Source organism: Passer montanus, unplaced genomic scaffold (assembly GCF_014805655.1).
Source record: "Passer montanus isolate IOZ18808 unplaced genomic scaffold, ASM1480565v1 scaffold39, whole genome shotgun sequence".
NCBI lineage: Eukaryota > Metazoa > Chordata > Aves > Passeriformes > Passeridae > Passer > Passer montanus.
Window position 1 is genome coordinate 7,420,876 of NW_024368707.1, and position 9,664 is coordinate 7,430,539.

Genomic DNA, 9,664 nt, shown 5'->3' on the forward strand with positions numbered 1-9,664 from the left:
GGGCGGTCGCCCTCATGAATATTCATGAGGCGCCGTGAATGGTGATTCGGCCGCCGCCGCCGCCGCTTCTGGGTCGGTGCGGGACGGGGCCGGCCCGGAGGAGTTTTCCCGAGCGCCTGGGACGGTCCCAGCCCGCGCTGGCCCGAGCGCTTCCTGTTAAACGCGTTTGTCCCGCTAAGCCCACAGCAAGGAGTTCCCGCCCGCTGGCCCGGTGCCAGAACCGGCACCCCGGACCGTCTCGTTCCCGGTGGGAACAGCGGGGAATGGCCGGGCGTGGAGGGCAGCCCTGCTCCCTCAGCCGGGGCTCCGTGTGAGCTCGGCCAAGCGCCGCCTGTGCTTGTCCTGTGGCCGCTTCAGAGCTGCGGGCTGAGCTCGGCTTCGCTCCGGGATGAGCCCGGCTTTGGCGCCGGGCCGCCTCCAGGTCGGGCTGGGTTACCTCCCTCACCCGCGGTGTTGAGCTGTTTGCAGTGCTCTGGCTTGACAGAAAGCTCTTTTTTTTTTTTTTAAATTGTTGCGTGAGTTTTCTGCCAGCTTGGCATGCTGTTACAGCTCTTCCGAGGCAGCGTGAGTAAGAGGGTGGGACCGGGCAGGGCACAAGCAGAGCGGCCAGCGGTTAGATGGGCTCGGGCGGTGGCGAAGCCGCAGCATCCGGAGCAGCGGGCAGAGGGAAACCTGCCTGTCCCCAGAGCCCGCGGGGCTGCTGCTCATCGCAGGGGACACCAGACTTCCTCCTGGAGGAGTCGGGATTAGCCCTGCCTTCTTCAGCTGGAGTCACGTGAAGGCAATTGTTGATTTATTTAAATAAAAGGAGTTGGCAGCCTAATCAGTTTGGAAATTAATTTCCTTGTTAATTTGGGGGTTTTGACTTGCTCATGAATATTCACAAATGCTCATCTTGTTGTGGTGGTTTTTTTTTTCTCCTCTCCTCTATGTAATTTATTTTTGTGATTGTCAGATCACCTCTGAAGGTGACATTTCTCTCCTCGTTCTGCAACGCAGCAAATGTATTCAATCTTATGCCTTGGAAGAGGAGCTCCATCCTGGCACTGACATCTCTTTTACTTCTCTCTTCTTTGCCAGAGTGTCCTTTACAGCCTCCTTCCTCCCTGCATGCTACCTGGGAAGAAACAGGAGTGAGTCTCCTGGAAGAGGGCTGGCCTGGACGTGGTAACCGGGAGTGCTTGTCAGAATGCCCTATACCTGGCAAGGGAGATTGTCACTTGAGGACTGGGACAAAGTGGTTAATTTTTCTTAGGGTGCCTGGAGTTTTCTGCTCCCCCTCCTACCCCGCGCTGCCAAGCACCCTTCAGCAGCACGTGAGGCAGCGTGACTAACATCTGCCACAGACACTTGATTTGTCTTATCTCCTTTCCTTCGCAGGAGGCAAAGTCAGAGAAACACGGGTGTGTGTGTGTCTCTGGAGAGTACAGCTGGTCTCTTTACCTTCTTTCCCAGCTCTCTTTTCCCTCCCTTTACTTGTGCTGGCAGCTCTTGCTCCTTTCCACACAAGGGAAGAGCATCCCGGTTGGCACTGCGGGTTTCTCCTGGTGAGACATGCCCGTGTCCCACGTGTGTGTGTGTGTCTGTGTGTTTAGGGCTTCTAGGATTTCATAACTCTGGCAGGCTGGGCTCAGCTGAGGAGCGTGGTGAATAAAAACCTGTGTAACATCCCTGGAGCTGGGGGCGGCAGGAGCAGTGTGGGGTGAGGAGGTGCCCTCCTCAAGTGCCTTGATGTGTGCAGTGGAGACCCCCAGGCCAGTCTCCAGACCAGCTCATTTCTTTGGAAAGGCCAGCTTTGGTACAGCCTCCCATTTTCCAGCTCGGAGCTGTGTGAGGAGGGGTGGCCAGGCTGCAGCAGCCATGGGGTTTGCCCAGCAGCACCCCCAGCCCAGGCAGGGAGCTGGGGAGGGGGTGGCAGAGATGTTCCCAACTCTGCAGCAGGGAAATGAGGCAGCAGCGATGCAGAGTGACTGCAGGAGGTGAGGGAGCCCTGGAGCAGGTGGTAGGTGGAGGTTAGCGGGGCCTCCCTCCCGGGAGCAGAATCATGTGAATAGCACAGCCGGGTTCCCACCTCCTGCTGAGGGCACCAGCTCCTGACAAGCTCAGAAAAGAAAACCTGTGGAGAAAGCCAGCCGGTTACCAGGACAATTGCTCTCTCGCAACCTTTGTAACAACTTCTGCTGTGCAGCTCTGGCCCGGGAGGGTGGCAAACACACACCTCCACGCTGGCTGCCTGTTCCATCTCCCATCCTTGTTGCCTCCTCCACAATCACATCTGACTGTCACGTTCCCACCTCAGCACTTTCCTTCTTTATCTACTCTCCTGATTCCTCCAGTTCTCTCTTTTTTCACCACTCCAGCACAGAGCACACCCCCCTGGCTCTTCAGTTGTGATTACAGACCATCCTCCCGTGGTGCCACTCCACTCCCTTGTGCTCGAGCACCTTTTGTTTGCTGTCTGTGTGTAAGCTGCACTGCCCACGGTGGCTGTCCTGGTAACATACGTGGTATTTTGTGTCACAGGATCCTGCTTGGCTGGCTCCTAGGGCTGCTAAACCTGGCCTAATGAGGCCTCATTAAGCTGGCTCAAGTGGTACCTGAGTTTGTTGGGGCTATACTGACCAGTAGGCAGAGATGGACAGATTGACTTGGAAGGTGTGATGATATAGTGACACACATTTTAAGGATGGCAGCTGCTCATTCTCACCCAAATTTTTAGCAGCTTGTAGGACAATATTTGGTTTATTCTGCAGCTGGTATTTTAATCTTGAGAGTACATTTCTCAGCAAGGCGTGTTGTCCTCACTCTTTTCAGGGAACTGACATCTCTTTGGCAATCGGCTGATTAAATCCCCTGGCAGCACACAGCAGAGAGCATTTCAGCACGTCATTCTTGGTAGGTTTTTTTCTGTTGTGTTTTTTTTTTTTTCTCCTGCTGCATGGAAATAGATTGCATTTTCCCCTGCTTGGTAACTTTTCTGCTTAGTGTTGTTTAAGCTTTTAGAAATACACGGTAATGGAGAGTTATAGATGCGTGTTATCCTGCACATGCTTGGTTGCCTGAATAATTTCATCATAATGGCATCTTGCTCTGTTGAGGGCAAGGAGCAGAAACCACACACCTGGGATACACTCTGGAATTTGAAGCACATGCAGCAACAATGCAATCCTTTTTCAGTGAAAGAAGTAAGTTTCTATAAGTTTCTCTGGAACTGGGAGAAACTGGGAGGACTGGGAACTTGGAGGTGGGTCCCTGTTGGGCAGGAATGTAAAAACCTGTGATTGGATCAGCCTTGGCTCCAGGCTGAGTTCATTTGGCCACTGTAGTGTAGTAAGGGCAGTTAGTTACTGAAAATCTGACCAATGTGCCATGAATACAAATCCCATAATTTCGAAGGAGGAAAGAGTATTACTCATTAGATGTGTCAGGACAGCAAGAGTGGCTGAGGACCTTCAGCTCAGGGCAAAAATCCCAGTTACATCAGGAGTGCCTGAGAGGGTCTCTCTTCAGTGGGCACAGGCAAAGCCTGCTCCAGTAGGGCGATAAGTTCTCTGTGGCAATAACCCCTGTATTTTATTAGATCCCCACAAAAGTTATCAAGAAGCATTTTGAACATGATTCAGCAGTGAGCCCTTCAAGCAGTGAAGGTCCCCTAGGCTGCATTAGCAAAGGTGTAGTCAGCAGATCAAGGGAAATTATTATTCCCATCCACCTGAGAGGTGTGAGGCCCCACCTGGAAGATTACACCCAAGCTGCAGCATGGCCAGCAAAAGGCCCCCAAGGGGAGGGGAGAGCACACAATGCACAAGGAGAAGCCTGGGGGAGCTGGGTTTGTTAAACAGGGAAGACTGAGGGGGTTTCTAGTTGCTGTCTGCTCCTACCTAAAGGAAAGCTGTAGAGAAGAGGAAGCCAGCAACAAACAAGGGTCAAGAAACAAGGGACAAATGTTGGAACAAAGAAATTCTAAACATGTGTAAGAAAAAATTTCTTCCCCTTGAGAGCAGTTCAGTAGGGGAAGATGTACCTTAAAAGACTGGGATATCTCCATCCTGGGAGAAGTTCAGAAACTTGTGAGCAAGGCCCTAAAGCAAGCTGGTCTAGCTTTGGATTTACCCTGCTATAATTGGACTAGAGGCTTCTAGAAATCCCTTCCCACCTGACTCTTTGTGTGGCTCAGTGTTTCTGTGCTGCTGATCTGCCATGAGCCGGTGCTCAGTGTCTTCACAACGCAGGGAGCCAGAAGGTCAGTGTGCTTGTTTGGCCCCGTGGAAATGCATCTGTGCTGACAGCAGCATTAGCATCTGCAAAGCCTTTCTGCACGAATGTCTCTTCTCCAGCTGGCTCACCACCCTCTGCAGCACAACTTGTCCCATTTTATACTACACATGCACCTCCTAACAGCAAGATCTGGTTGGTTTGGGGGTGACTCCTTAAGCTGTGACACCCATGTTTTTCTGAACAGCAGCAATCACTGAAATGTCATTTAAAACTATATTGCAGCATGCGAGAGTTCCCTCCCTACACAAAACCTGCACCCCTTCAGAAGCAGAGAGACTTTAATAACTGCTTTAAATTCTGGTTTAGGTGTCTGCGTGTTTCTTTGCAGTCGGAAAATCTGTGATGGGTTTCAGGGGATTTCTGTTCCCTTTCAGAAGTTAAGTAGTCACTTCTCAGCCCCCCTATTTTTCAGAAACATGCCTCTGTGATAGCCTAAACTGTGGCTTTCAGCTCACCAGGAGAGCAGAGGGGTGGGTGCTCGGCTGATGCACTCCTCACACACAGCACCTTCAGTGCTCACCACAGTGCTGCTAAAACACCTCTGGGTCTTTACAGCTGCCTCCTGTCATTTCTCAATAAGAAAGATGATGCTGAAAAAGGTGGGAGAAGAGGACAGAATAAAGGGTGGAGAGCAGTAACTTGATGTATTAAGGCAAAAGCAGACCTCGAGAAGCTCTATCAAAGCAAGACTGGAGCTCACCACCTTACCTTGATATTTGTGGATTTTTTTTTTTTCCCAAAGCCCTCTGAGGAAGCAGCAGTTTTGGGAGCAAAGATTTGCAGCATATCCATCAACTTCAGAGTAAGCATGTCAGGGCTGGGGAAAAGGAGCTATATTTCAAGAAGAGAAAAAACAAAGTACTCTGAGCAGCTGCAAACCCATTAGTCTAGTCTCAACAGAGTATAAGGTTAAGAACAAATTACAGAAGGAAAACAGAATTAAAGCTACAGCAGTAAGTGGAAAATGGAATCAAATACAAAATGGGTTTATCAACAAAAGCACTGTGTGCCCTTAACTTGATCCTTTTCTTTACCACCTTTCCCTTACCTGGGTAAAAAAAGAAATTGGTAAATCTAATCTAGTTGGATTTCAGTAGGGCATTTGTTGCAGTAAGGGCTGGAAGGCAGCTAGATAAGCTGAAGTGAAAGGAATTAGTAGGAGAATTTTAGATGGGTAGAATGCCGGGGAGAGGCAGATGATGTGTGGAGTCAAAAGGGAACTGCCACCATGGAGGAATGTCACTGGCCTTGGGAATAATTCTGCTTTCAGTAATGGCTCTAGCTCAGCAAAAAGCAGCATGAAAAGGAAGTTTGCTGATTAAATGCATTTAGGAGAATTACTCACAGTCTGAACAGAGAAGTGTGAGGTCCTGTTCTTTGCTCCTGCTAACAGGAATGTCTTTTACACACAGAGATTCGCTGGTTAGAAATGACAGAAGAAGAGACAGATCTGGGTGCATTCATCATTCACGAGATGATTATGAAGCCCCGATGTGACGTGATCACAAAGACAACAGCCTTAAAGAGATCATTACGTTAATCTTATTTAGGATGCTGTATACAATTTGTCACTCATCTTCAGCAGTGGGCTCGGGGCTGGCAGCAGTGTGGGGGAGCTGGAATAGCAGAGTCTGTCTCTGCCTATCCTTGCTCTCCATAACAGCGGACATGGAGCCTTCCTTAGCTTAGGGAAAGGCTGGAATGGATGAACTCCTCTCTAAAAACCCATTTTACACACAGGGATGTGAGCAGTGAAATGAGCCATTAGAGAAGGGACAGAGCTCAGCCATGATTTAGTTGGGCAGTCCTTTTCTGAGTTTGGCCCTTTTTAAGGCTGCACAGATTTACCTCTCCCTACACTTTGCTGTGCTTCCTTGGCAGGCAGAGCAGGTTAGCACGACAAGCACAGCATTATAAGAAAAGATGTGCTGAACACAGGCCCACAAGCCCACATTTCTCTGCTCCATCCCCCAAAGAGTTTTTCCTTCAAGGGTAAGAGATCAGTCTGAAGTCTTGTGCTCTTTATCTAGGTGACTTCTTGGTGTTTCTCTCACACAATGCCTGCTCCCATAAGCTCTCTCAGAAAGGAAGTTTAAAACCCAGCATCTCAGAAAAGGATCGGTTCTTTGGAGAAATACACAAAAGCCAGTCTGAACTAAATGTGCCACATGCCCCTGTGGCAGAGCTGAAAGGGTTTCATTGTGCTGGTTTTCACATTGGAGAAAGAGTGCTAGGTCTTGAACCTGGTTTACACCTGGATGGGATTAGTGCTGATCTAACACTCGACTGAGGGTAGGGGGTTGCAGTAAGTATAGCTTGCTGCAGCTTGCTTCTGACAATGATTTCTGAGGTTTATTTAATTTAATTGGGGGAAATGAAATTGGGACGAGACCTCAGGCAATCATGTAATTCAGCCTCCTGACCCGACGACAAGATTAAGTAAGCACAACTCATTCCTGACAGATATTTGTTGAACCTCTTCTCAACAGCCTACAATGACAAGGCTCCCTGGCCAATCTAGTCCAGCATTTTATTGCTGGATAGTTTAAAAGCTTTTTCTACCACACAGCTTAAGCTCTCAGTGATGAAAATGAATCTACCGATTTTCACAGCCCCGTTGAAAAGTGTCTTTCCACCCTGACAGAGCAATCTCCCCAAACCAGCTGTATATACTTTTTGGCAATTGTGTGCATCTTTTGGAAATTCCAACTGTGGGGTTTTTTTCCCCCACTGTTTGTGCCTTTCACTCTATCAAAAGCTTTGGAGTCAAGACGTATCACATCTACTACACCCCCCCAGTTGGCCAGTGCATTCCCCTGTCAGACAGTGAGATTAGATGGGCTTAATGTGATCTTCCTCATGAATTGAAGTTGGAGGGTTTTTTTCAGGTTTGAAGTGCCCATCGGAGGGGAAGCTAATTCATACGTGCAGCTGCTGCCTGACAGGGATGAGAAGGAGGCTGGGGGAGAGGGGCTGAAGGGGAAGGAGGTAATTCCAGCCAGGACAAGTAGTCTGCTGTTTGGTTTCTAGGGATAACAGAGTCTGCCAGGAGCCCCGTGGGTAAGCACTGCAAAGTGTGGAAGGACAGTCTGCTACAAGTGTTTTCACGGTGTGTAACATCAGAGATGCACCAAGCCTGTGCACTGTGAACCCCTCTGGAATTCATTATGGACTCAAACATGCTGAGAGGTTTTCAGAGTTAACAGGCTTGGGCTGAATCACTCTGGGTGGCTTTTCAGATTTCAGCAGCACTTGCACCTTTATTGTATCCCAGAGTTTTCACAGCATCTGGAGCAGATCCCTGTGGGCAAGGCTCCCAAGTTTCAGGTAAACATCATGTTCAGGGAAGTACTTTTTTAGATGTGTTTACAACATCAGCAGGGAGAACTCACCAGCTGCCTTGCTTCCTCTCACTGTACTGCAGACAGCTTATCTCCCAGGGTTACTTCATCATCCTCCTTGTGCTGTAGTTCCCAAAGAGCTAAGCTCAGCAGCAGTAGTGTTAGCTAGTCACAGCACATCTTGCAAGCTTGCCACTGTTTCTCCCCCACATCACACACCTGGACACTCCTTTTTCCCCAGCAGGCAAGGCACACAGCCACATGGCAGGAGGGAACAGCTCCTGATGAGAAGCGGAGCAAGTTGCAGAGTGTTTCCCTGTCCATCCTGTCTTTTTCTCCCATACCAGCTTCATCCTTCCCTCATTCCACCTCTTCCTAGGATGGAGAAGTCATTCTGTCCTTGTTAGAGGCTAAGCCTGCCATCTGCTGAAGCCACGACTGTATCTGTGCCAGAGTACTCAGCCATGGGACACAGGGCAGGCTGGGGACCTGCAGTCACCCGTTCTGCAGTCACACAGCTGCTGCACTTTTAGCCAGATTCAGCTGCTGCTGCCTGAGGCAAAGCCAGGCACAGCTTGGGGTGGCACTCATCAGAAACCATTCCCAGAAGTGGTTTCACAGAACCACAGAGTGGCTGAGGTTGGAAGGGAGCTCTGGAGGTCTCTGATCCAGCCTGCCCGTGCTGAGGAATCACCCAGAGTGTCTCTGTGAGCCAGCAGTCCATGCTGGGTACGGACATCCAGCTAGACTTTGTGCCACTGCTCACCCTCTGTGCCCAGCCATTCAGCCAGGTTTCAGCCACCTCACTGTTTGCTCATCCAGCAACTTGTCTGTGAGCATTTTGTGGGTGACAGTGCCAAAGGCCCTGTTGAAGGTGAGGCATTTTATCATAGAAGGTTATCAAGTTGGTCAAGCGTGACTTCCCCTGGATGAATCCATCCTGACTATTCCTGATGATTTTCTTGTCACCCACGTGCCTGGAAATTATTTCTAGGATTACCTGTTCCATCATCTTCTCAGGGATCAGGGCGAAGCTGACTGATCCTGGATCCTCTTTCTTGCCCTTCTTGAAGACAGGAGAGATGTTTGCCTTCCCCAGGAGTTCAGGCACTTCTCCCAGGTGCTATGACCAATCAGGAGTTATCAAGAGTGGCCTCGCAATGGCTTCTGCTGGTTCGCTCAGCACTTGTGGGTGCACCTCAACAGGATTTGATGCATTTCTTCTGTTTCAGAGGCAAGCAGATCCAACTGCCTGTATCCATAAGCGTGTCTGCCTATTTGACAGAGCACTGTCCTTTTCTCATTTTGCACTCTCCATCCTTATGTTCCTCACTCTCCTCAGTGCTGTCTGCTTTCTGGGTAGTTTTCCACTATTCAAACTGAGTGCACAAGAGTTGCAAACTCGTTCCTGGGCCCTCTTACAAGACTCAAAAGCTCCTGGATTATGTATTGATTCTCCACATGGAAGCTTCTCTAGACAGGGCTTTAGGGAGTCCAGCTGTGGCCAGATGTTCTGCCTGGAGGAATGTGGGACCCAAGGGCACATGTTTCCTGCCCAGTGCCTCATTGGAAGCAGCAAGTCCTTGGATCAGGGCAGGTGAGTCCAGATGCAGCAAGTAGTGCTCTGCAGGTTCAGTTTCTTCCTTCCCACTCAGCTGGCTGAGCTCCTCCTCCCAGACAGGCTGGCATAATGATCTCCACATCCTCAGGGCAGTTCTCAGTCTCACCTAGATACTCAAGAGTTCCTAGAAAATCTTTTGCATCATTACCGGGCCTCATTTTAGCAAGGATGCTTGTGTTTTCCAGGAACTCTCTCAGCACCACGGTCACCTGGGGCTGCGCTTCCTCCAGCCTTGCAGGCAGAGTGAGCATCTGTCGCAGAAGCCTTGGCTCTGTCTGGGGAGCAGCTGCCACCTGAGAAATCACTCTTTGCTCGTTCCCTGTCTCCTTTTTCTGGAGTGGAGCCCTCCAGGCCTGCCAGCTGACAGCCCTTCGCTTCCCCCCGATCAGCTCCCATCGTCTGCACATCCTTGCTGTGGCAAGTA

The 9,664-nt window shown here is 50.0% G+C and overlaps 1 long non-coding RNA gene across 1 annotated transcript; it reads left to right on the plus strand.

The window, feature by feature from the left end:
* The first annotated feature begins 8 nt into the window (after positions 1–8).
* LOC120506316 lies at positions 9–9,592 on the plus strand. The gene is made up of 3 exons (XR_005628486.1): positions 9–421; positions 2,815–2,895; positions 9,426–9,592. It is a non-coding gene; the product is annotated as an uncharacterized LOC120506316 (long non-coding RNA).
* Positions 9,593–9,664: the final 72 nt, after the last annotated feature.